Source organism: Manacus candei, unplaced genomic scaffold, assembly GCF_025592945.1.
Source record: "Manacus candei isolate 608988 ecotype Guabito, Panama unplaced genomic scaffold, ASM2559294v1 h1tg000028l, whole genome shotgun sequence".
NCBI lineage: Eukaryota > Metazoa > Chordata > Aves > Passeriformes > Pipridae > Manacus > Manacus candei.
The window spans coordinates 34,657,148-34,684,812 of record NW_026138076.1 but is presented as its reverse complement, the minus strand read 5'-3'; the positions used below and the strand labels follow the sequence as shown (position 1 = coordinate 34,684,812).

The 27,665-nt window shown below is 38.9% G+C and overlaps 1 long non-coding RNA gene across 1 annotated transcript in view; it reads left to right on the top strand.

Annotated features, from left to right (window-relative positions):
* LOC127472120 (uncharacterized) overlaps window positions 1-4,058 on the top strand; it is a 91,210-nt gene extending 87,152 nt beyond the window's left edge. The window contains exons 3-4 of the long non-coding RNA XR_007904879.1: window positions 2,475-2,546; window positions 3,508-4,058. This is a non-coding gene — a long non-coding RNA (uncharacterized LOC127472120). The remainder of the gene's footprint in view (window positions 1-2,474; window positions 2,547-3,507) is intronic.
* The last annotated feature ends 23,607 nt before the right edge of the window (window positions 4,059-27,665 follow it).

The window sequence follows — 27,665 nt, the reverse complement described above, 5'->3', positions numbered from 1 at the left end:
CCTTGTCCTTTCCTTTTGTAACTTAGACCTGAAAAGCAAATTTTCTAAATAAACCAGTGAACAAATACCAGTCAGAGAACATAAAATCTGAGAGAACTCCTAAAGTGTTTGCCTGAGCCACTTGCTCAAGGTCATACAACAAGTCAGTGCAAGGGCAGGGAAAAGATTCGTGACTCCTATTTCTCAGCTCATTCCAACCCTCATGTCAGATAATACTCCAAAAGCTTAAAAGATGTTCCAAATGTCGTATGAATTTTCTTTGAGAAGAGATGCAAATCTGAAGGATATGGCTTATGTTAAGGTTCTGAGAATAGTTTTTTCCTGTGAGCTTTAGGTGGTGAGATTTAGCTATATTCCTGCATCAGTAAATGTCCTGAACTTTCAGGTATCCGTACTTTAATTTGAAATTGTAATTGATAACAACTTAGCCTGTATGTCCTTATGTTCCTCCTTCTACTTCTTATCAAAAAGTACGGCAGAGAAATAACAGTGAAAATATACAAAATTTATGGTCAAGGAAACAATTTCAATACAAAAACTCAACAATTTTCTGCTTGAACCCAGGTCTCTCCTAACACAACTAGATATATATAACATGCATAAATGCATCAAGAATCATTTTAACACTCACTACGTCTTAGCTTTCTTCTCTCGTCACTAGAAGGCTGCTCCACAAAATTAGTTGTCACTCCTAAAACCTAGATCCCACATGTTTGCAAACTATTAGCTATCCTCAAACCATTCAGCAAAAGGCAATAAAAAGCCCTCCAAAAAAGAACAAGCACTTTATTCCTTCTCCTCCAGGGAGAAATTGCACGACAGGTTCAGAGGACATACTGGACCAAAGAGTGAGTTCTGTTTCTAACCAAACCACCTCTTCAGTATGAGGATGCAGTTTGCCACTGTTATGAGTCACTGCTCTGCCTTCTATCATGTTGTTTAGTGATAATGGGCTCAAGTATCAGAAATACATTCTGGATTGTCATGGATAATTACATATCCATCTGGACCTGCTTATACATTTCTGCCATTTTGCTGAGAATATGAATAGTGGCAAAAACCTTCCCATTAAGGGTTTCAGATGCCCTAAAAGACAATCAAATTCAAGGTCAGTAAAAACAGAAAAAGTGTAAGAGCAGCCACATCTTTGTGGCTGTCCATCCCTTTAATGCCTTAACCTCAATGTGAATGTCTAAGGTAGGCTTAATGATGATAATTTATATGCTCAGGGTTCAAGTAGGCAACTTTCCCCACAGTGCAGTAAAACCTCACAAAACCAAAATGATTCTGTTAAGCAGTGCTAAAATTTGTCAATGTTGCAAACTTTTTTACTTTATCTTACATTATTTTACTTTGTTTTAATCTTGCCTATTGTGCATTAAGGTAGAGAGCAATAGCTTAGCATGGCAAATTTGTCACAGTTAACCAAGCAAAATCTGCATCTGAGGAATGCAACATTCACTAAAGACTTTGGCTTGAGTTTCTCTTTTTTGCCAGGAACCTTCAATAAAATGGGATGTATTTATGAAACAGAGGAAAAACTAAATTGACATTCAACCTTGTTAAAAGTCAAACAGAAAAGGGCACTCTGTTTTAAGAACTTTATGAGAAATAATGTAAGCATTTATCAGTGGGAGTCCTTAGAACACTACAAATACAGGAATATCTATTAAAAAAAAGGAAAACGCAAGTTCACAATGTAACTGAAAGCAGAAAATAAATGAAGAATTGTAAATGAAGAATTGTAAATGAATTGTAAATGAAGAAAGCTCACTAACAAAACAACAGTAACCATGGCTAACTTTCATTAGTTGTGCTCTTTACTAATATGAGGTAATTTGTATTATTAGCATTGCTGCCCCAGAGCAAGTTCTAAGCCTTCACTTGTTGTTGGCATTAATGGGCACGAGATGAAAAATCAGAGTCAGTATTCCAGGTACTTCATAGTCTGCATTCAGTTTATTTACCTTCATGGTAATCAGGTGAAAAAGCAATTATTTTCCCATTATCTGTAATCTTCTTATTTACCAACCTTTAAGCCAGTGAGCTCTTATAAAAATAATTAAATAATAACATAAAATCTAACTATAACAAATCAAAGTAAGGTTCTTGGGAAGGCAAAACATTAGGAATAGTTCTCTGAGACAGTACTTTCTTTGGAAGCACTGCAGCAGGCATATTACAGGACTGAATGAGGCTTTGCCATGCACATCAGTAAGCAGAGAAGGCTGAACATCTGCTGCTGTCTCTGACCACGCTCAAGTTGCTGTTGTGACAACAGAGAAACCTTGCCTAATTGTCCCTAGACCTCGCTACAACATTCAAATTGAGCTTGAGTATGTGTTGAGTACATGTCCTTCACAAATCCTTAGTTGCAGATTCTTTAAATGCTTGCTTCCCAAGTTGTGAAACTAACAAGCAAACACTTTTCACGAATTAATGAACAACATACCTCTCCTTGTCTAACTACCCAGGGAAGTGCCCAACTGCACCAGCACTAGCTGGAAGGTGCTAGCTGCCCAGCCTGGAGAACAACCAAGCTTCAGGTATCAGTGAACAATTCACTTCTTTCTTCTTTATTGCATTGTATTCTAGATGTTCCTCTATTTACAGATGTATAACTAAATTTAAATAATTCAGAAGATGAAAGTAGAGCTCAGAAAAGGGTGTCATGACTTCTTTCTTCATGTTGCATTACCAGCTGCAGGTCCTGACAAGGAAGGAGGATAGGAGGATAGTGTAGTAGTATAGTAGAGTGCCTACCTGCTGATACAGCAAGATGAGTGTGTCCATGAACAAACCAGCTGTCATGGACAAGGCAGACACAAGTGGGAAAGGTGAGGGCAGTACAGGAAGCAGAACCATCATATTACAGGTTAACAACAGAGCCAGGATCCTGAGCCCTGACCATCACGATGTTCAGACCCCAGTCTTTGGCAGAAGTAGCTTTAGGGCTGGCAGCAATGTCTCTGTTACCCACTGTGACACTTTGTCTCAGGGCACAGAGGTTAATTGCTGGGGATGTCAAATGAGAAGGGCTAATGATGAGGTGAAAGAAATTTCAGTATTGCTACTGAACTATCTGATTACTTGGGTAACACTGTGAGAGCAAAAAACTCTAATATTATTTTCTTCCAGGGAGTTAATTCTTTTATATATATTTATATATTTTTCTGTATAAACAGATGTACACAGATAAATTTTCTCATTCTAGCAATGCTGGGACATGAAATAAGAAACCTAATATTTCTTGTCAATGCAAACCTGCCAAGATGACACATCAGCAGCACTAGGAGAAGTGAAGGGCCCCCTGAATATGTTTTACATCTTTGTTAGGGCTGACTCAACAGTCAAATCTCCCATCGTATTATCCAAAACTTACATACATTTGTAACATGGCTGATACTTCTAGGTCATATATGTCTAGAAGTTTTCTGAATTTTCAGCACTTTTAAGGATTACTTTGTGACATGTTCTTATAAATAATAATTTTTGTTCTTGTTGTAGCTCCAGTGCCTCCTCTTCATCTGGAACTGTTATCTGACTGCTAATGAGATAACTGGGTTTATCAGCTATTCCTACAGACATTTTTGTGCAAGTAGTGATTCACTCTTTTAACAATATTGCTTTAAAAATAGCTAAAGAAATAAAACATTTTTCAAGGAAATTTCTAGAACTATGAATAATATCACAAAGGTGTCTTTCTGTGTCCACTACAAAAACCTAACTGTAGATTCTTATCATCTGCTTCAAAATCCATTATTTTTCTCTCATATTAAACACCATGAATTTTTTGCTGCACAGTGCAAAAATTCCCTTTTGCTTTACCTGTTCTACTTCGGTGAAAAAATTGTATTTTTTTTCATTTTAGCATTACTTCATTTCTCAGATTTAACTTATTGCTATGTAATTGCCCAACATTTAAAAATAGAATGGCATTCAATCCAGAACATATCACAGAGGAGTCTTAGCCAGCAGGAGATGTATGTTTAATCACTACTTTGCATTGTTACAGCTACAACAGGAGAACTACAGAGAGAATTGCCTTAAAAATTAAACCATGGAGGATGTTAGGACTGTCAAAGAAGAGATTTCTAAAGAAAAAAAAAGAAAATTCTGACATTCACAAATAAATCTGTGAATCTATTATGTGTGTTTGTAATGAATAATGCTTTACTATAATCGTACAAAGAAGATTTAAGTATTTCATTAAAATCATGATACCCTGATAATGGATAATTTGCTTTAGATAGATGTTCAGCTTATATACAGTGCACTTGGAATGCAGCACGGTGTTGAAATGCCCCAAACATATACTGTCCCCTCAGTCATGACCCACCTCATGCAGTCACTAATGTATCGTTCCTAGTCTAGCAGCAGTTCTAAATGTTTGGCTCACATGATAAAAACACCAGTATTTTAAAACAGAATTAATATTATTCAGTAGCCTGCAGTGGCTACCCTCTGTCTTAACTAGTATGTATTCCTAAAGCTGCCCAGATGCTCTAAGCATCTAAAGAAGGGACCCCAATCACTCTGAAAAAGCCACAAATAGTCTGCTTGCTGCCAGACTTCATTTTTCTGTGATTTCTGCAAATACTTTTTATCTGAAGGACCTTAGGTACAGCAAAGACTCTTTTTCTTCTGTGCTATACACACATCAGAACTGTGATAACTGTTGGCTTCCTGATTGGAGAAAGAGACCTTTCAAAAGCCTAAACAAGCTTGTCGGGATTTACCAGGAGTGCTTTGTGTAGTTTCTCAAAGTTCCAACAGAGCATGCAGGATAAAGCTCATTTTCCTGGGAAAGGTAGTAAATAGCTTCTTGCTCTGCGCTGCATTCTGGTTTTGTCATTTTTTCTTTGTTAAACTGGCATTAATATAGTTGCCAAAAAGTCATCAAGGGGCACATCTATCATTTACACTGTTTACTAGCACAAGTGTTATCTCTGAGTGAACCTACGTGTGACTGTAAGAGTTACTACTCCGAAACTCCATAATCAAGTAGAGCAGAGAGCATGGCTGTCAACATAAACCAGCATCTCTGCCTCAGTGCTTGCACACTACAAGTACCAGAAGTGATTATTTCCAATAGCAAAATTTAAGATACATGGTGTGCTGGACATTTGCTTATAAGAGGACTACACATCAATCCTTACACCCTCATTAACCACCAGGGAATTGTAGTTTTGTCCATGTGATGGGTATCCCTGCACATCAATAAAGATATTAAACAGGACTGGTTACAATACTGAGCCTGGGGAACCCCACTGATGACCAGCTACCAACTGGATGTAGCACCATTCACCGCCAATAACAAAATCTATGGTATTTCTGCATGACATTACATTACATTACCTAGCCAAGAATTCACAGCATTGCTATAACTGCACCTTCCAATCTGCATAAAGGTGATGATCTGATGCTGTACTACCATTTCATTCTCTTCTGAAAATTATGCATCTATCATATATATATATATATATTTTTTATATAAAATCTGTAGGTTTTTTGATTTAGTCCTGAAGCTGGTATTGTCTTTCCTACACACACACACCATCCCCTTCACCTAGTAGAAAACTTTGCAAATAAAAAGGTACTGTGGTTTATAGGTGATGATCTTTTGCTCTGACAGCATTATTTAAAGAAAGGTTTTCTTGCTTTAATGTTAATTCCACTGGTTAATTGGAGGAGTCGCCCTTTTATTTAAGAATTCACCTATTCTTTGCAGTGACTGGGAAATTTTTATTAAAAAAATTTTTTGTGATAAATGCCATTGAATGAAAATAATTTTCTTAAATATATAATACCTTTTTTACACCATTGTTTTATGTGGAAAAAAAGTATTTTTAACACTTCCAGACATTCATTTGTTCAGCTCCTTTGGAGTATGAATTTTAAACAATTAGGACTAGGGCTCCATTATGTAAAATGGGAGGATAGAGTGAAAGAAAAAGGTTTACTAGAATTTTTACCACTGGCAGTAAATGGACTGTGGCTGTGACACTTTATTTCAGAAGTTCTTGCCTTTATGAGGAAATAATAAATCTATGTGCTCCCTTTGGTTTTAGGAAGCGTGATTGATGGATCCCTTATAATGGATGTGAAAAAGTATGCAACAATGCACAGATTTAATTCCTATCTGCTGGTATTCAGGAGAGTTTTCTGCAGCATGTGTTGCTTCTTAGAAATCTCCTGTAGCATATCCATGCATTCAAGTCACCAAAGGCTTGGCGTGGATCTCAGTTTTGCTGTAAAATCCCCAGTGTACACCATGACTTTTAAGTCTTTGAGACTATGCCTGCAAAACAGCTGGGCAGTCTTAAGGAGGTTTAAGGGCTTTAGATTTAATACTGGGCTATATGCCCCGGTGGACTTCGGAACGACAAATGCCGATCACAGGCAGTCCCATGGAGCCTTCTGCTGGCACTTACTCTGAAGCCCCACACTCCAGGCTTTCTCTTATCTCCCACTCTGTGGCCAGTAAGGCAGATGAGAAAGGGAATTTCTGGCACTGAAAAAAACTTGGAAATATCGTTTTACCTCCTCTGACACCTTCTGGAAAAAAAAAAAAAAAGAATAAGTCTTTCCTAAATTTGACACAAAGCCAAAGCCTTAGCCTTCTTGGTGCTGTCAGTGAGTAGAGAAGCAGGGAAAAAGCTTGTATTGATTACAGAAGGTTAACCCCAAAGGGACTGTGAAAATGCAGGTTTTCACACAGCTTTAAGAAAAATTGTGTGTGCTTCAGAGATGTTAAAATGTTGGTTTGAAGTTGTAAGCCATGTCTAATGGCTTTAGTAACATTGCTGTGTAAATTTGGAGCTGCAGAAGTTATTCAATGTGTATGATCTAGATGTACACAGCAAAGTATGCTGAGTGTCTGAAGTGTGCTCTACGCTATTCATAAGACTGTCTGCTTTTTTCAGTTGATCAGATACAAGTAATCAAAAAAAAAATCCTCTTAAATATATGTGGGCAATCTCCCTGTGAAAACAAAGTGGTTTGATATATTGAGTTTGTTTACACACACACACTTTTTATCTATGATATGATTGCAGTATATATTTTGCCTCCTATAGTGTGGGCACACAACTTTTTATCTAGTAGTGTGTGAAAAAGCTACATTAAAAGTACCACAGGCTTCTGAAGATCTTTTCAATGTTTTCCAATATCATGTGTAAAAAATGTTATTGTCTGATACTGGAAGTGATCCCTATCAGTTCTACTTCATAAAATTCCTATATTTCGTTTTCACACACCTTCACATTCTTCACTACTAGTGGTATTGATATACCATATAACCACCTATCTCTAGGATGACTGCAGTAAATAAGTACTACTAAATACATCACATAGATTGATCCCTTTTTTCTGCCAAGTTGTCTATGTTCAAATGATTAGATAGTTCCCCTGGGCATAAACATGAATAGCAAAAAAACCTTTGAGAAGCAGCATAGAACACTATGTATGAGCACCAAATTCTGCAGGGAGTTAGACAAATCTTAACCAAAATTTATACCTATTAAATCACTCTCTCCTATGTGAAAAGAGTGCAAGATCATAACACCTATGGTCATCTAGTCTACCCAGGGTTTTCCCTAGCCAGTTTGTGATGAAGTTGGTTTACTGCTTTCTGAGCAGACAGGAGGTGGATTCTGACACAGACCCCAGTGGCACCACTATGAATGTATTTGCAACCTTATCCTTCAAGGCAACACAGTTTCATTACACTTCAGATGAGCTGTTCTAATCTGTAATAACAGATCAATAATCCTACGTGCAGTAGCCTTGATGTGGCAGTTTATGTGAGCTGGTGTACCTCTGTGCACTGGTGTGCTCCGTGTGTCTGACACTCTTTTCTTACTGCCCATGCATGCAAATAATTCCAAGAAGCATCCAGAATTTTTAAACGGCTAGTTACAAGTCCCCAGTGCCCAGTAAGGGATAAAGAATACCTTCAGCAGCAATGCCATTACTCCTGTTGAGTGTAGCCTGCTGTTCGAAAAGAAAAGACATTAAGTCTTGGTGTGTAGATTTCAAGTGACTGCGTGAACAGTATGGACATGGTGGTATCACTTACCAGACATGAACACTTACATTATCATAGAATCACATAATGGTTTGATTTGGAAGACACCTTAAAGGTCACCTAGTTCCAACTAACCCTCACCACAGGCAGGAACATCTTCCAGCAGACCAGGCTGGTCAGGGTCCCATCCAACTTGGCTTTAAACACTTTCAGGGATGGGGTATCCACAGTGTCTCTGGGCAACCTGTTCCAGTGTCTCACCACCCTCACAGTAAGGAATTTCTTCCCAATATCCAATCTAAACCTGCCCTCTTTCAGTTTTAAGCCATTCCTCCTTGTTCTATCACTGTACACTCTTGTAAACAGTCCCTCTCCAGCTTTCTTTTAGGCTTCCTTCAGGCACTGGAAGGCTGCAGTTAGGTCACTCCAAAGCCTTCTCTTCTCCAGGCTGAACAACCTCAACACTTTCAGCCTTTTCTCATAGAAAAGGTGTTCCATCCTTCTAATCATTGTCTACATATATATGTATAAACATCTGCAGGAACAGAGAGAAAAATAAAATACATGCGCCCCTGCTTTCTAGTGTGTTGACTTTTAGAAGTTTGGGACTGAACTAAGAGAATTATGAGCATTTCTATTTCATCCTCTTGATTGGGCTTTTGAGATGTGCAGAGAAATGGCTAAGCTATTTATTACCCCATGTCTGAAAAATGGAAGAGGAGAAGAGAAATATCCTGGAGAGGAGCTCAGAGGTGAGTTACTTCCAGCAATCCTTCCGCAATGTTGAATACTACCTTGTTTCTAACAGCAGCTTTACTCACTCACATGCACCAACAATAGATACCACCTCCTCTAAAAGCAAAAAGATCACACTGGGTACCTGACTTCTACTCTCCAAGAAGGACTTGCTCTTTCCATTCAATCAAATGCCCCCAAGTCTAAGGCAACTTAATGCCTTTTTTCTGAAGCAGAGACCACCATGCCATGCCATGCCCTTCTTCAATAAGAGAATGAATTTTCATTAGAAACTTGAGTTGGAGGTGCAGGATCTGGGGGAGTTTTGGGTCTAGAGGATCAGGCTGCAGAGGCCAGGGGAACAGGGAGGTGAGCAGTTTCCCAGGAAGCAGCATGGGGGTTCTGGAATTTTTTCTCTGAAGATGGTGGATACAGCAGCATTGTTTTGAGGAAAGCAGAGCATAGGATTAGTGGATTTAGAGTAAACCAACAGAAGCAAAAACTGCAGAGATGCACCTTTGCTTAAAATATCGACAGCACCTTGCTTTGGCTTGAGTCCCTTTATTAAGTATTTGCTTTCAGAAAGGAGATGCGGCAGCTTGATAACTTTGGTTCAGTAATAGATCATACAGCACCAATAAAAAGATAGTGGTGGGAGAAGCCCATTCCTCCAAAAGCTAAAGCATTCCCAGCTAATGAAAACTGTGACAGAGTCATTACCACCATAGGGGTTCTGATTACATCTGTTGATACAAGATTGATTTTTCTTGGCCCACATTCAACTGCCATCTCTGCAAACAGCTCACAGCAACACAACCCATGGGGGGGTTATTTTAGAGCCGCTGACTTAGGTGGCACTGTTTGGTTTACTGTTTTCTCGTGAATGCTCCCAGACATTTTGGTGCCTGTGTAAGTACAGGGCTCGCCACCAGCAGCCAATACAGGTCATAAAACACTGTAATTTCCATTTCAGCTGTGACTCTGTCCTGGATTCAGGGTGGCTGCGTCTGAAGCACTACACTTAAGGGTGTTTACAATTCAGAAGAAATTTCCAGCCCATACAGTAGTTGCAGCTTTTATCTCTTTGGCTTTGATCTCCTCTGTATTCTCTTAAATATAATTAATCCTGTCACATCATTTCCCATCTTCTCATTTTCTCTCTGAAACAAAACATTTATGCACATATTAGAAACTTTAAACAAAGACAGTTTCAAAGAGTAATAAAATATATTTGGGACATTTCAACTCTGCCTCATATATAATTTACTGACAAATGTGGTGCATTCCATCCTGGCTAAATCCTGAACCAGAACATTTTATTTCACTTTTCCTAGTACAGGATATTTTACTGCAATTTCTTTTAATGTCTGCCATTGCTAATCTGGAACCTTCTTATAACATGAATTTGACAATTCTGCCATACAACCAGGCACAAGTCTCACTGACGTACTGCACAAACTGCATTTGTGATTTGATCTATTGATTTAACTAATGAAAAATTTAGTAAAGAAACAAATTCATTGAAACTTTCAACAAATCTGTGCATTATTCAAAATTTTAACATAGGCTAAAGCTGTGCTTGCTGCCTTAAACTGCCTTGTCCAAGCTCAGTGTCTAAAGAGATAGAAGTGCACAACATTGCTATGACCCATTCATTCCTTACAGTGTATGCAGTTTTTCACAGCAGAAAGAAACAAAAAAACATGCTACTTTTCAAAGCTGTTATGCATTGTCCTGTTAAAATCTGAATTCAGACCTTCTAATTTTTGCATCTCCAGCAAGAATTCTACACTTTCTTACCATTTCTAATTGCAATATCCCTTTACATTCCAAGTACTTATGGGTTTATCCTCACAGTGCTCCCTCCCATCCCGTAGCAGCAAAATTATTACCATCTTACAGATGAAGACCTAAGGCACAAAATGATTACATGATTACCCACTGTTGCAACAGAATTTTGAAGCATAGCAAAATTTTATCCCATGCTGAAAGAATGCTTTCACACTGAAACTAGAATCCTGTGCAAGACACCTGGTATGATAAATTCAACTGAACCTAATGGATTACATGAAAGACTGATGAATTACATGAAAGACTACTAAAACTACTGAATGTACTGTGCTGGGTTTCATTAAAAGTGTACTTACTTTACAGGAAGTGATGGCTCCCTCAGCAAGAAAGGAGCTAGGCTGCTTGTGGTTAACACCCATAACAGATGAATCATAAAATGGGCTGCTCATTGGGCTGTACTTTATCTTGCCAGATCATGTGAAGAGTTTCTCTAAAATCTGTCGAAACAGGGTGTTGCCAAGTTACTAGCCCTGTCCAAGTGACCTGAGGCAGGTGAGGGCAGCCAGGAAGTGTTGAGTTCCTGTGCCCGTGCAGTTTGGGTGTCATTGCATTTGTCCTTGTGTTTCCTGGGACTGCTGGGGCAATTGCACACACACAAGAGCTTTACAGTGATTCTGAATGCAGCTACTGCTTAATACCAGCCAAGTGACAAGTCTAGAAATCAGAGATCCTGGATTTAGTTAGTTTATCCAAAGAAGATTACAAAATGATTCATTCGGTTTTAAGAATACTTAGAGGGAGGAAAAAAAAATGAACACCAGGCGTTTCGTCAAGCTAACAAAAGAAGACACTGCAAGATGTTACCAGTGTATGGGAACAGAAGCTACATAAATTTCAGTGACTTTAATTGATGTGATTATTTTCACCTTTAATGTCTCATGATTTAGGGATTTTTTATAAAGCCTCCAACTGCTGTAATTATTTCATTCCTAGCATCAATGTTTCCACTAAAAAAAATAAAATTGATTTCTATCCCTCAGTGGCTGCACACAAAACACATTTAAACTATGAACACTGAAGTCTAAAGTATAGAATAAGAATGAAAATATATCCACACCTTGTTTATGCATGATGTTGGCAATGGGGATATTAAACTGGGAATTAAATGCACAATAGTTTTAAATGAATATGAGAGGTACATAGGAATAGAGTGTATAGATGTGTTGCTCCATTACTTGGAGTCTTTAAGTTGCACAAATATTTACAATGGAAAAAAAAGTTTATTCAGACTTTTGGATATGAAAATATTAAAGGTGTTTTGAATTGTGTTGTGCAAACAGTGGAATTAGATGCCTGTCATTGTTCTTCCCCAACTTTAAAAAATCCCCACAGAATATGAGTGCCAGCCCTATGTGCCATTCACAATGCATGCTGGAGAGATACTCTGTCAGCTTCACGCTGCAAATACCTTACAATAGCTGTCTCGTACATTCTCAGAGGATTTGTCATCTTTCAGCCATAGGTCTTTGATACTGCTACTTAATAAAAGCTTTAAAAAGAAAAAAAAGAAAAGAAAACAAGAGTAGATGCTCAAAATGAAAGGATAAATAAACAAAACAGAAGGCCAGCATCCTTGAGAATGTGTGACTACTCTGAGTCAGTGTTTTACAGATAAATGAAGGCTAGGCAAGTAAGCACACAGCAGTCTTGAAGACCGCACATTCTTTTTGGGGAAAAAAAAAAAAAAAAGAAAAGAAAAAACCCTCTGAATCCATTTCTGTTAGCATATGTCATGTAAGGTTGTTTTTCAGTCATATCAGATGTTATTTGATGTAACAAGTTTTGTCAGTAGCTTGATGTGACAGTACAACATGACTCAAGAGAACCTCAAAAGAGGTGATTGTTTCAGGTGTGTTTTGTTTAGAAGCACAATCTTTTCCCAGGTTCCAGTCTTTGAAATACTGCCAGGCCGAGCAGGCTCATATGCTGGAAGACGCAGATACTTTTGCTGAGCTGACATGCTCTGTAAAGCATGTGGGACTGTTACACGTGTTTCATTAAATGAACTGAAATGCTGAGGTAGAGACATAGGTTATTATTTATAGAGCCCTACTATTTCAGGTATATACAGAGGAGATAGATAGATAGATAGATAGATAGATAGATAGATAGATAGATAGATAGATAGATAAAGTTACTTTTCAAGTTGGACACTGAATATATTTATTTTGGAGAAAGAACTGAAAGGGTGAAGTATAATGAATGGAGAAAAAAGGATGTGAACCATCTGTGGATGCCACCTTAAGGCTCTATTTGCAGAGCACTGTCCATTCATTACATCTATAAATTTTCCTGTTTATCCCATCTAAACTGAAATCTTCTTGCTCTGTGATCCCAGCACTTGGTCCATTGCTACCATCTTGCACTATGCCAGCAAAACCCTGGCACACCAGTCATTACAAGTAATTACCAAGGACTCATCTGAAAAGAAGAAGCAAGAGCCATGCGTTGTTCCTAATTCTCACAGAGAAGCCTTCAGGGCAGCTGCAGAAAGAGAGGATAAAGTAAAATGGATACACAGAAATATTATTAATTATTACCTGTGATTTATTTGGTTAAAGGTAATGCCAATTCTTCAGTTGTCCAATGTTGGCCACTTACTGTACAAAAAAAGAGAGATATCATATAGGAGGTAGGTGGGAGAATATGATTTTCAACTTGATGTAGTTCTTGAAGGTTTATTGTAATTTATTAGGCTAGGAAGAATTAAAGTAATTTATATTTATCCCTTCAGTCAATTAAGATCTAAACATAGCCCTTCTTCTCCAGCAGGTCAGTATGACTTAGGAGGGCAAAAGTCCTCTGCAGGGGCTGAGGCATAATGTAGGCCTACACATTGACAGAAATATCAAATAAGTTTCACAACCTACCTCAGATCACACAAAAATGAGTTGAAATGCTGTCTTCACAGAACTAGGTTCAAAAGTTATATAGGTTGACCATTTTTTAGTTGACTTACAGATACAAAACACCTTCAAAAAATTGTAAGCAACAGAGAATATGGCGTGAAAAATAAACAGTGAAAGCCATGAAGTAAGGGAAAGAAGAAAATTGAAGAAAAATTGCAAAATTTTTTGGGACTCTGTCATTAGAGCACCAGGGAACAAATGAGCATTTCTCAAAGACTACTGATATTCTGATCTACAAGGCAGACACATTCAGGATATTTTCATCCAGAAAAGTTTATTCTCCCTGAATCTTGCATGTAAACCTATCAAGATCTTGGTATGTCCCACTATATGTAATGTCCTTGGGAACCATGAAGAGCTACTCAGCAGCAGGCTGGTTTTAGGTGTCCCTTCATCATTTCTGAGAAAGGATCACTTCAATGCATTTGTAGTAGCATAAAAAGATTGAGAACCTCTTGAAACCACCTCCATTACACAGTACATCACAGCTACTGACAAGGCACATTACCTACGTGATATCCATCTGATCTTTCACTGCAGTGATTGCACTTTGGTGAGCTGTTAAGGTAGGAATTTCTCTTTTCATCTGCCATAGTCCAGCAGTTCTACAGAAATATTTGGTCTTAATAAAACGATATGATGGTCAAATAGGTTTTATTTTTAATCACTGTTTGGATGATTTATTTTGTATACATTCAATCTAATGGGCAAGTACTTCCAAAAGTAAACATATTAAGCAGCTCTTGAAAAACCTATACAAAATAAGATTCTAAATCTGCTTGCAATGCATTAATCAAGTGGCAGAGTAAGAAAATATTGATATGTAATTTAATCTTACAAACTGTCTACAAATAAAGATATATGGCTTCATAGAGAGGGTTTCCATATCTGGCCCTTTGTCCGTAAGCAAGTATAAACACCGCTGCCTTGTAAGGGAAACGTGAGTTTAGGAATATGCTACTTAATCATCTGAACTACAGAGTTCAAAAGTACATCAATAATTGCTTTTAATTAAAGATGGCATCACTGAGGATGAAGGAGTACTTTGGGGTAAAGTGACTTAAGAGGACATGAAAAAGGAAGAGGAAAAAAACAGACACTAATGCCAAAAGCAGCCTTTTGACCAGCACAATGGATTTGTGCATGAGGGCTGAACACATTTTTAGACAGGCTGGTAATGTTTGCAATGAGCTTTAAGGCAAGGCTGTTTATGGTAGGGTGTCCAACATAGCCCCACAAGCCAATCTGAAAACAGCTCAGCAGCAGTAGCAAAATTAACTTGAACAAGTAACTGGAAAGAATGTGCTGTAGGCAGAGAAACATCAACCTCTACTGAGGCAGGAGTGATCCTGAAATACATCCTTATGCACCTGAGCTCCCACGGCTCTGCCATGACGATCCCTGAAAAGGTACAGTGACTCCTTCCACGTCTCCTGTGAAACCCTGTGTAAAAGTGCAGCTCCCAATAACATAAATCTCTGCATCAGAGATTCCCTTGCAACCGCAGCAGAAACCATACTGGAGCAGATATCCACACTGCTGACCAAGGAGTACCCAGGTGAGTATTCCCTGAAAAGAAAAAGCCCATGCTGGAGCAGGTTTATCCTGAAGGATCGCTGCCCATTGAGGACCCAAGCCAGAGAAGAGGAACAGTGTGACGAGGAAGCATCAGCGAAAAGGAACTATCCGGGGCTGACCACAACTGCCCATTGTACATCTCACTGTGCTGTTGGCTAGGGGAAGGTAGAAAAGTGGGAACAAAGAAGTGAAACTGGGCCTAAAAGAAGCCAGAATTTGTGAAGAATCCTAATTTTTGCTAACCCTAACTGTAAGACATAGCACAGGTATGCTCTTCTCCTACTTGGTCAGGGGATTTGTCTGATGCTCACATAGGTGAACTGCTCATATGTACAATTTACAACCCTTGAACTCTTGCCTTTTCTGACTCACAATCGATAAATGGCACATAGTGACTGCTATTGTTTACTTAAAATAATTTTATTTAAATACCTATTAAACTACTGTGAAGGTCAAGACCAAAGTGCATAAATCTTTTAGGGACAGAGAGTGCATGTGCAGAACACTAAGAAGCAATGGAGCTATAGGAAATAAATTCACAATGCAATAATGAGAGATTAAACAGTTGATACCAGTATGATTGATGAGCTTTATCACAGAAAAATTGCAAAAGCTCTCCGATTTCTTCTAGAAAAGGATTGTGGGTATTAAAACCTCAGAATTTATTATTCTGATAGACATCACATGTGAAGTATTTCAAGCATCCTTTAGCATAGTTACAAGAGCCTTCATATCAGGGCAACATGCATTTCAAAGAGTCAATATATATTTAGTTTCCTTCATTAGAAGAAAACTGCATATACACAAATATGAAATATTGAAACAGCAGTATTAGATACGAGTTCAAATTAAAAACACTCTCTCTTTTCATATCCCCATCCAGATGAGAACAAAAACCCTTCACTCAAACTGGTTTTGATATTTCTATACAAGGAAGTCCCAAATCTAGTAATGTTTTCTCATAGAAGTCCTAGTTTTTGCAGGAAACACTGTATATTGTTGCCTTGCTAGACAAGGCATTTTCTATCAAGTGTACCCACTGGCCCATAACAGGAATTGCCTCTTTAGTCCATGCCAGAAGAATGCTTTTCTCTGCCAGACTCCACTGCAAACTAAAACCTTCCTGTGCCTTGCTTCAGAGCTGTTGCATTCCCTCATTGCTGCGATTTTTGCTGGCACATGCTCTGTCTCATAGAGCTGCTCACCAGTGCTGCTTTGGCAATTCTGGGCAGGTGCAAGGCCAAAGAGTCACCTTCCACATACAGAGACTTTAATCATTTCGGGAACTGTGGGTTCCTGAGTGTGTGGAAGGGGCACAAGAAGGCAGAGCTAGCAGCACAGAGCCTTGAATAAATTAGAAGAGCCTTAGGGCACCTAGAGGCAGTTCAAGCAGCAAGAGCTACCCGCACTCTGCCCCTTGCACTGATGCCCTGTAAAAGTCAGAGCTTGGAGTGCTGTACTTTCTGGAAAGAACTGCTCGCAACACAAGACACACGTTTCAAAAATGTTCTCTAATTGCACCATGTCTGAATCCTGCCTTATGCTTTGCAAACAGTAATTTACTCTGAAGAAGTGTGCAAAAGGCAAGCCTCATTAGAGGCTGAGTTCTGCAACGTGCTCAGGGATTCAGTGGCTCAGAGCAGGCACTCGGCTGCCTGTAGAACGGTGCTCTGTGACGCCATGTGCCAGCCAAAGCTGATGGTGTCATTACGCACTGTACAGAGTGTTTTTGTTGTAAGGCAATATGAACCAAAGTTCTGTGCTGAAAAATGGTGATGTTTTCACCTGCAAATTGTAAACAGAGGCTGTACAAGATGTGAGCCACAGATGAAGGCTTCCGGAAATCCTTCGGAAAAAAAAAAAATAAACCCAAAGACCTCGCTGCAAAATAACAGAAGATACAAAGCAGCTGTGGCAGAAATAAAGAGAGCAAAAATTATATCAGGTTCCTGAGAATGTCAAGGCATCTTCCCCATCAGTTCTGAATTTGTGTGTTTTTACAGTGTTGAAATTCACAGTGAATAGCTGAATTTTCTGATCCTCCTTCATGGTATATTTCTAATCAGGCACTATGGTAAGGATTTCTGATCATCAATTTGCCCTGTTGGTTTCATTTGAAGTTAATAAGGTATTTGGTGTGGCAACTTTACATATCCAACCTACTATGATTCTTTAGCCTGTGAGATACAATACACTGGATTATTACCTGTTGAAAGATATAACCATACAGTGACAGAGGAAATGGCAAAGCAGCAGAAATCAAGAAAGGATTTAAAGTAGGTAGATCAGAAGGGTGAAAGGTTGCACCTGGTGTCCAGTATTTCCAGACAGCTGCTTTAAAATGTGTGTAATTGTTCATAACTGGAAGTTTGAGATGTCAGTTTTGATTCTTTCTTGTTTTGATGATTTCCAACTATACCAAATATGTTTTTAGATGGAAAACAAAAGAGAATGATCATTACTGGCTCATACCCTGTCACTGGATGTCATTAAATAATTAGCATTTTCCACTCTGCAGAACTATAGCATTGACATCTTTGTTATTCTAGGTACAGTAACAGAATCTCAGCAATTTATAGTTTGTATCATATGTAATGAGTTTGTAGCAAAGCATTTTCTAGATCCGCTCTACTGATAACATGCACCTTAGATGATAAAACTCCATCAGTTCATTAACTGTCAGTACCTTTCAAACGCATCAAATCTTCCTTTACAGGTTGTTTAAAACTTTTGTAACAAAAGTAAGCTCAAATCAAATAAAAATTGAGGTACATTTTTCCAAGACCTGAATCAATGTTTTTCTTGGTTTTTACAGAAAGATTCTAATGAATGTTTTAATTTTGTTTTTCTGATATTATTATAGATTATTATTCTGTGATCTTTACATTATTCGAGTATGACCTAACAATACATTCATAATTTAGGGCCCTATTCTGCATGTATTTCTATCTAAAGCAAGTCTGACATGATTCCTAATGAACAGTGTTGTCATTTTCACCATATTAAGAAATGAAACTGAAATTTCTAAAAGAAACTGATGGTATTTAGTATCTACATCCTACAGATGTTAATTGGAAATCAGCCTATGTTAGATTTTTTGGTTGCTTTTTGCTTTTTTTTTTCCCTCAGCATCTAGGACTTAATGGCAAGGTTGTTAACTGCCTTTAATTAGCAAATTGACTTTACATTCTCTGACATTTGCTTCGCTTATTTGTTCTACACTGAATTCAGTGGAAATTAATATGAAAGCAACAGAAGGTAAGGTATAATTTTCCAGTTGCATCTGACTGTGACTTTCTCTTTTTAAAGAAGGAAATATTAATGGTCTGTCTTTGCAGATGCACCTCTTATCTTGACATGGTTCTATGATCTGCCATTGCCCCCCCCAGTGCCCCCACTCCACAGCTTCCTGGTCACCTCTCCAAGCAGGTTTGTGGTAGAGGAGCACTCCCCTTCCTGTACTGTACAGGGAAGCCCTCAGCAGTACTCACCAGATGCATTAGGCTGACAAACAGCACAAGCATTAATTGCTGTCTACATCCATTTGTGTGCTAAATCTAGCTGCTTTCTGTCTTTGGAGAAAATTGCATACAAAATCAATAAGCTCGGGGAAAATGGCTATAAAAACACAATTCTTTAAGTGGAAGGAAAGTAAATTGCCTATGCTGCTCAGGTAGTTTTGGATTTGTTGCCTGTTTCCATATGAGAGATTTCCTTCCCAATAACTTTAGTCTCAGAAATTATTGTTAGTCAGTGTAGGCCTAAAAGTCTGATGCATTAATCTTTATATATGTTCCCTACTATTGCCTCTTGCTGTATTTATGGAAATCATTTTGCTGAAGTAATACCCTAAGCTATACAACTTGTTTTCATGAGGAACTGAAGTTTTAAAAAATAACTCAAAATAAAACTAGACATGAAATATCATTTGAAAAGCACCACATAACAATTACAAATATTTATTACTTGCAGTAAATATTGCTCCAGTTCCTATGTAGGTGAAGCTTTTTAATACTACTACAAGCCACTATTTATACATCTTCTTTATCATCTAGGAGTTTAAAACCTCTCAAGTGCCTCCTCCCTACTTGGAGGATTCATGGGCCACCTAGTATCTTTTAACACATCACCCATCTAAACCATAGATTTACAACTCTGAAAATAAACTCAGACTACATGCAAGAGCTTTGCCCACAGCATAGATAGCAGCTTTGGTTTTGGACAGAAAAGAAAAAACTCGTTTTGTTGCAAAAGTAAACTAATTAAATCTCACCTCAATGGCAGCAAAATATCATATGAAAGGTTGTTATTTGCCTCCAGTATCTCATCAGCAGTTCTCGAACTGGTTTGATTCTTTTGGAATTTCATTGTGCTCCAATCACATGTACCAGGGAGACAGACATTCAGCTTGGAAGAAACCACCAGAGGAGTGAGTACTGTAGATGTCATAGTGTTTACAGAGCCTGGTCCATGAACTGAAGGAGGATAATGAAATAAGGAAGATAATTGAATGTGTGCAAATAAATTGAGCTTAATTTGCATCTGTATCTCTGGAGCTGGGTATGCAAATAGCCATCTTTATGCACTAATGTTGCACCTGCAGGTATAATCAGAAACACTGTTTCAGGTGTGCAATACCTTTGCCTATGTATGAATGTGTTATTTTAATTAAAAACAGACAAACAAACAAACAAAAAACCCCCGTGAAAAAAACTCTAAAAAAAGCTTGACCCTGGGGTACAGAGAAGGGGGAGGAAGTTAAGGAATTGTGATTTAGTTATCATCCAGAAACTTCCCTCTAAACTTTTCTCATTATATGTCATCCTATGAAGCATCTCCAAGCCTGTTATTCTGTTCCCATCCATGTTACCAGCAATCCCACAAGGTAACTAGTACTGTAACAGTGCAGTGCCAGCACCATTTGTATCTCACAGTGGTGTTGTATGCACATGATGTATGATATCAAAAATGTATCATGGTATTCTGCAGATATTTCAGGATTGAAATACTCTAATAGAGAATATTTTGATCCATTAGATTTACAGATGTTGAAAGATTTGTACACCTGCTTGACTTAAGCATTTGACATCACCATCAGCCATCTTTCATGCTCACAGTAAGGACCATGTGATCTCTAGAAAGATCTGTGCTGTAAACAGTACTCCCTTATCCCTCAAACCTACCTATCCACACTAAAAGGGCAGATGCTAGCCCCAGAATCAGTTCACTAGACTGCTAATTAAAATACCATTTCTACTAGAGAAACTGCGAAACTGGAATTTTCTGATAATAATGCAAAAAAGTGCATAATATATAAGGTACATAAGTTGTTGTAAAAGTGACTTAAATCTGATCCATACCTAGCATTTATGAATAAAAATTATAAACAGCCTCAATTCGTCTTTTTCACAAACAAGTTTAAGCTTTGTTGTGTTTTGTAAATTAATTAAGTTGAATGTTGATGCTCCTGTGGATCATACTGAAAGGAGAATGTTTAGATAGGGATTTGGGCCAGTGAAATACGACTGATCAATCACAACAAAGCTTAAACATGTGGTAAACAGCTCAGAATACTTTTAAACCTCTTTTCAAATTGGTTTATAATTTCATAATACTGATAAAATAACAGTGCTTTTCACTCCTCAGTAACCTTGCCAAATATTTTCATAGAATCAGAGAATATCCCAAGTTGGAAGGGACCCACAAGGATCATCAAAGTCCAACTCCTGGCCCTGCATGGGACCCCTCCAAGAGTCACACTATGTACCTGGGAGTGTTGTCCAAATGCTTCTTGAACTCTGGTGATGTGACCACTTCCCCAGGGAGCCTGTTACTGTGCCCAACCACCCTCTGGTGGTTACAATAGTTTGGTTTTTGTTCAGCATTTACATAAGCCTACTATCCTCAGTTTATGGCAGTAGCTAAATACCAGACAGGTCCCCCAGAGAAGATGTGGAAGGTCTGTTTTTGCAGGATTTTAAGACCAGACAAAGACCAGGCAGGGATGGCTGACATGCTGCCTTTGCAAGAGCTGAACTGAACTTGGTATTGCTCCCTTGTTACCCTGCAGACTGCTAACAGCCTGTGATTGCTGGAAGCTGCTTATAAAATAATCAGAATAATAAAAAGATACAACCAATTCAATGAAATATTTCTACTTTCACGAGCAACAAATAATTTAAGTGAATGAAAACACAAGTAAGAAATGTATGTTCTCAGGCGAGTTAGTTTTCCAGATGAGCTTGTAGAAGATCTCCAGATGAAAGTGTGGCAAGTCTGAGGTTAAACCAGCAGTTCCCACAACCCCACATGAGCATTAAGCACACCAGTCCAGCTGGTATGATGAAAAATCTTTCAAAGACCCCTGCTGGAGCACACATTGGAGCTGTAGGGATAGTGCATGTGGCTGCTCACAGATCCTCATCATTGCCAGAGGCACCTGAAAAAACACAACACAGAGATCACTTGTTCTGGATAAAGGCATATTTTTTATGCAAAGCATTTAAATGTAAAACTCCCAACAAGGAACACAATCCTGCATCTGGGTTAATCCTCTCCTGTATCTTATTCACTACAAACCATGATGCCCCCAAATCTGGACATGCTCTCATTCCAGACTCACCACCTCTGCTCCCTTTCTCTCTGCCTAGTATTCAGCAGACCCTGTCTACCACTTCAATGTCCAGTGAAGGAAACCAATGTGTTTCCCCCAAATGCTTTGTGCATGAGGCCAGAAATACAATGTACAACAGCTTCTAAATTACCTAGCAGTCACTGAGTGTATGCAAGTCTTCATATGATTCTAAACAGGCAGCATTTTAACACAGTAGTCCCATAAAAATACAAATAGAGTATTTAACATTTAAAATTATTTACTGAATATTTGGGTTTTTTTCATTTTTCAGTACTGCCTGCTATTAAACTTGTAAAAATTTTGTTTTGGTTTGTACAGCTTCCTGCATGATAGGGCTCTGTTGCATGACAACTATCAATTCCTACACGCTACATTCATGTAAATGGTAATTAATGACTTGAAGAGTTTGTGCTCATCTTTCCAGTGCATTTGGGCCATACAAACATTTTTACAAATGCTGGCAGCTGGGAAAACACTGGTAAATAATGAATAATACAACTTCGTTAATAACAGAAAAGCAAGTACATTGATTTTATTACAAATCAGCTGTTGGTACTTGCAGAAAACAGTATCTTTCCCCATATTGCTAATTACTTCGAAACATCAAAACCTTGAGCACTCTAAATTACTTAATTACTCAAATGGAGAGAGATTTGCATTTCAGGTACACAGACCCACTGGAATTAGACTGCTGTTATCATTTTATTTTGACACCTAATTACAAAAAAGTACTTTAGGTCAGATGACTGGTTACACCCCAGATCTGCTGACACAGTAGAAGGGCAGTAAAATAAGGAAAAAGTCAGCTTAAAGTAATCTTTGAGAGCTCCCACATCTCGGCATAATTTAAAGTTTTAGATATGTCTGCAACAGCCTTCAGAAAACAATTACTCTAAGCAAAGATTTTGCCATTTCAGCAGCACTCAAGCCACTCCATCTTCTCACCATGTACTTTTACACTTTCTGAATTAGGGCTTTCTATTTGGTTTGTGTGGCAAATCAAAACTTCTGGTAGTGGGAGGGCTACAGGGCTGACTTCTGTGAGAAGCTGGTAGGAGCTTCCTCATGTCCATTAGAGGCAATGCTAGCTGGTTCCAAGACAGACCTGTCACTGGCCAAGGCCAAGCCCATCAGCAATGGTGGCAGTTCCTCTGGGATAATGTACTTAAGAAGAAAAAAATGATAGTATTGCACAGAAGCAAATTGCAGCCAGAGAAGTGAGGAGTGAGAATATGTGAGAGGAAAAACACTGCAGACACCAAGGTCAGTGGAGAGGGAGGGAGAAGAGGTGCTCCAGGTGCCAGAGCAGAGATTTCCCTGCTGTCTGTGGTGAAGATGATGGTGAGGCAAGCTATACCCCTGCAGTCCATAGAGGTCCATGGTGGAGGACCTTCATAGACGTCCTGAAGGAGGCTGTGACTACGTGGGAAGCCCATGCTGGAGCAGGGTCCCAGCAGGACATGTGGATCCATGGGAGAGGAGCCCATGCTGGAACAGGTTTGCTTCCAGGCCTTGTGACCCCATGGGGACTCACACTGGAGCAATCTGTTCCTGAAGGACTGCACCCTGGGAAAGGGACCCGTGCTGGAGCAGTTTGTGAAGAGCTGTAGCTCATGGGAAGGACTCACATTAGAGAAGTTCATAGAGGATTTTATCCCATGGGAGGAACATCATGTTGAAAAAGGGGAAGGACTTCTCTCCCTTAGGAGGAAGCAGAGGCAGAAACAACATGTAATGAGCTGACTGTAACCTCCAATCCCTGTCTTCCTGTGCCAGTGGGGGAGAGGAGGTAGAGAACTAGGAATTAAGTAAAGCTCAGGAAGGAGGGAGAGGTGGGAAGAAGGTGTTTTTAAGATTTGGGTTTACTTCCTATTATCCTACTCCAATTTGATTGACAATATACTCATTCAATTTTCCCCAGGTCAAGTTTATTTTGCTCATGACAGTAACTGGTGAGTGATCCCTCCCTGTCCTCACCTCAACCCGAGGTCAACCCACCACAGTCTTGTTGCACGGCCAAACTGCCCTGGCCAGCTGCAGGCATGTGTAAGAGCAATGCAAGTGCAGGGCTCTATCTGGTAATAAGGAAACAGTATGGGCAAAGAAATGTATTATTTCTGGGGCAGTTATATCAAGAAATCACAGTACAACAGTGAGCTGTGTTAAAGTATATATCCCCCCTTATGTTTTTTGTTTTTAGCATGCGAAGTTGGTATAATATCCTATGCAGCCAAATTGCATTTAAAAATTGAGCCCACCCATTGTGTTTAGAGGCACTGCCTTTTAGGGATTAGCTACAATTTCATTTGCATGCTGAACATTTACAGCCGGCATCCACAGCATGTGAAGTTGCTTCATCTTCCTCTTTAGATGGCAATAACTAGAGCCAGTGGTTAAGCAATGGAAGCTCATTCAAAAGAAACATCTGTTTGTACTTCAGATTTCAAATCACATTGTTGTGTTTGCATTTCATCAACACTTCAGCAAAGATGAGCAGTGGCATTTTGCATAATATCCAAGAATTTGCTTATGTAAAACACAGAATAATTACTTGTAAGATTTTGAAGAAAAATCTCATATGAAGTCACATTTCCTACATACTCATCTGGATATAAAATGTATAAATCTAATATTCTTCCACTCCTTGTCTCTGTCTGAGCTTTTATTAGACAACATGTGCTACTTTGCATATGAAAAGCATTATTTCTGCAAAACTAGCCTTCTTCATTTCTTTTGGTTTGTGCTGATCTTTGGTACACTGGTTTTATTGACTGCTACTACATAGCACCATGGCATTGATCAAATGATCTGCACTCACATAATAATTAGCTCCTATACATTAGTGACTAAAAGACAACTTGTGAGAGTGTCACTGGATAACTTGCTCACAAGCCCTTATGGCCCAAACAACATATAATGGCAATGAGTTTAAAGGACTTATGAAAATTATATCACTTGGGGGTCAAGACAGCATGGATTCACCAGGGCTACTGAGATTAGAGCAATGGAGGAGCCCAAAGGGCAGGTGAAGGTGGTTCAGAAAAAATTTATACCTGTAACCTGCAGGGGTGATTTGCATGATTCCCCACGCATCTTTTCTCATGTTCTTTGAAGTACTTCTTAAGGGAAATACTAACATAAGGAAGGACAGAACTATAAAAGAAGAAAATAAATTTCAAGTTATAACCCTTTTTAAAAGTTCTTCAGGTTTCAACCACGATTTCCAAAGGTGACCAATGAATTTATGTTTCTCATCAGCAACACAGCATAAGGCCCCGAACTTCAGAAAAGTGCTGAACCACTCAGAATATTTAATATACCTCTGTGCAGCCTTAGAAAGCCAGGTCACTCTTTGCACAAAAGTGAAAAACTTAAAATATCAATTTCATTTGAATTGTACAGTTTTCTTTCCCAGTTGAGATTTTTTTTGTTTGTTTATTTCATGAAACACTGACAGGCTGCAGAGAAGGTGGGTGGTGTGGAGCTTCCTTTGTTCACAACTGGAACGTGGGGATGTTCCAGGTGCCTGTAGGACTGTGGCATGGTACAGAGTGGGGCTATGTGTGTTTTCTTATCCTTAGGTCAATATCCCTGTAGAAAGCTGCGACACTCTCTGGCTGAGTGGTGGAGATGGGTGAGAACAGGAGCATGCCATGATCTGGTTGTGTCCTTGTCCAGAGCTGAGGCTGACAAAACCGGGGGAAACAAAACTCTCCTAGCCTCAGATCAAGGATGTCCATCCCACATCTCCCTGACAGCCAGGAGACATTCATCCTGGGCCAAGGACATCCATCCTGCCACCAGCCTCCTGTGACATAGCCAACAACATGATCAGAGCTAGTACTAGAAACTGTCAGCAGCCCTCTCTAACACATCATAAGGGCTGTCAGTGCTGCACTGGTGTGACACAGCTGTTATCTTCTGCTGCCCGAATGAGAAGAAACAAACAAAAAAATTTAAAAAAAATAAGAAGAAGAAAGAGAAAAAGAGGAAAAAAAAAGTTAAAAGGGGAGAATAACACCCAGTAACTGATAATACTGAGCCTGCAAGTTAAATAGTCGGAGCAGCAATTTAAAGAACAGCAGCTCAGCAGTGGTTAAAAGGGAATTAAAAGCAACAGATCCTACTCACTGCCTAGTTTTAAATATTTGCATGGTACTTGCTGTTGAGATTTGTGGGCTTGAAGGCTAAATTCAGGAAGAAAAATGCTTTTTGAGTTGACTGAAGGTAATATTTCACATCTTTGGAATAAGAGACATGTCCAGTGCCAAACTCTCTATCCACAAGTGGCTACCAGTGCTGAAGATGTTTCAACATGGACTGCCAGACTCACATCTGGTTTTCTCAGAATTGAACCAAAGATATTCCCAGGGACAGTCTCATGCTACAAACTTCTGTTTGTCACTAGAACAAAATGCATACACTAATTTTCATTTGCTTTGTTCACTGTAGACTATGACACCCTTTTGAATTGACAGGACAAGGGGCAGTGGGCTCAAACTGAAACACAGGATGTTTAAATGTTTCCAGGAGTTGAGCATCTACCACCTCTCAGAGGTTCCCTCTGAACATCATGAAACTCTTTTTCACTTTCAGGGTGACCTGAGACAGGTTGCCCGGAGAGGTTCTAGAATCTCCCTTTCTGGGGATATTCAAAAGCTGCTTAGACATGGTCCCATTAAAAAACAAACAAACAAAACCATCAGAAACAAAACCAAAAACAAATGAAGAAAAAAAGTTGTGTATTTTACCCTGTAGACCCATGTTTAGAGTGATTTAGAGAGTGCAGGTATTCTCTATTTTCTTTTTTATATTGAGGTGTGGCTTTGAGGTATTAGGGATTTTTTAGTTTTCTTTGCAAGACCACATCATCAAGAACTGGCTAATGAGAGCTTAGGAACTATGGAAAATACCTCTTCCCTCAGAGAATTATACAAGTTTCATTAAATTTTCCTTTCATATTGAAAATCTTGGATCAAACTCTCCTCTGCTCAGAAGAATTCAGGGAAAGATAAACTAGATAAACTGCAGTGTCTCCTTTCCTCTTCCTAAGTGGAAAAAAAAAAAAAGATAAATTTATTTTTGAAAAAAATTAAAAAATCAAGATTACTGTCCATACTCACTGAAATTTAAAACGAAGCCCAAAACTGTACTAATGTTGTTGAATACACCTGTTAGGGAAGCAAGCAGAAGCCACAGAAGGGCATCAAAAAAGTTTCAAATAAAGGGCTTATCATACCTTTCTCTTCTGTCTGTCCCATATTGCCTCTTCAGAGGAAGAGCTCAGCAGAGAAACCAGTGCTTAATTAGGTTTAATTTTTGTTTTGCTCTTGCAGTTCACCTCTAAAAGTCGAGAGCCATTGCTTTTCATCAGGTATGCCAGAAGGTGCCAGAAACAATGCTCTGTGCAGTCTGTTGCAGATCTTACCTCAGAGTCAGCAATCGCACAGCTCTCTCTCCACTTCCATGTCCCCAGGGATTTCTCAAGGACGGGCGGTCTATTTTTCTCTTTACAGTGTCCATATCCATCCTAATTAGTTTGAACCAGGCTATTAGGATTAACGAGATCCCCTCAGTAAGAGGCTTTGCAAAAAGGGTGACCTCCCACCCTCCCAAGTTGTATGTGTGTGAGCTCAGTTGTGGATATTTGGAGCAGTGCACATGCTAGACCTGCATTTAGAAATGGCACAGGAGACTACTGTATAGTATATTTCCTTTAATCTCTAGAAACCAGACACTGAATATTTCCCTTACACAATTTTATACCAGTATAAATGCCACCAAAGTTGACGTTAAAAAAATTCCGATATCTACAGGCCTGACTGGAGCTAACAGGTCCCTGAATGTAACCTCTCTGGACTTCACTGTTTTGATGTGCTGTTTCTAATGCTCAAATTATCTGCCTTCTTACTCCCCTATCTAGGTTACC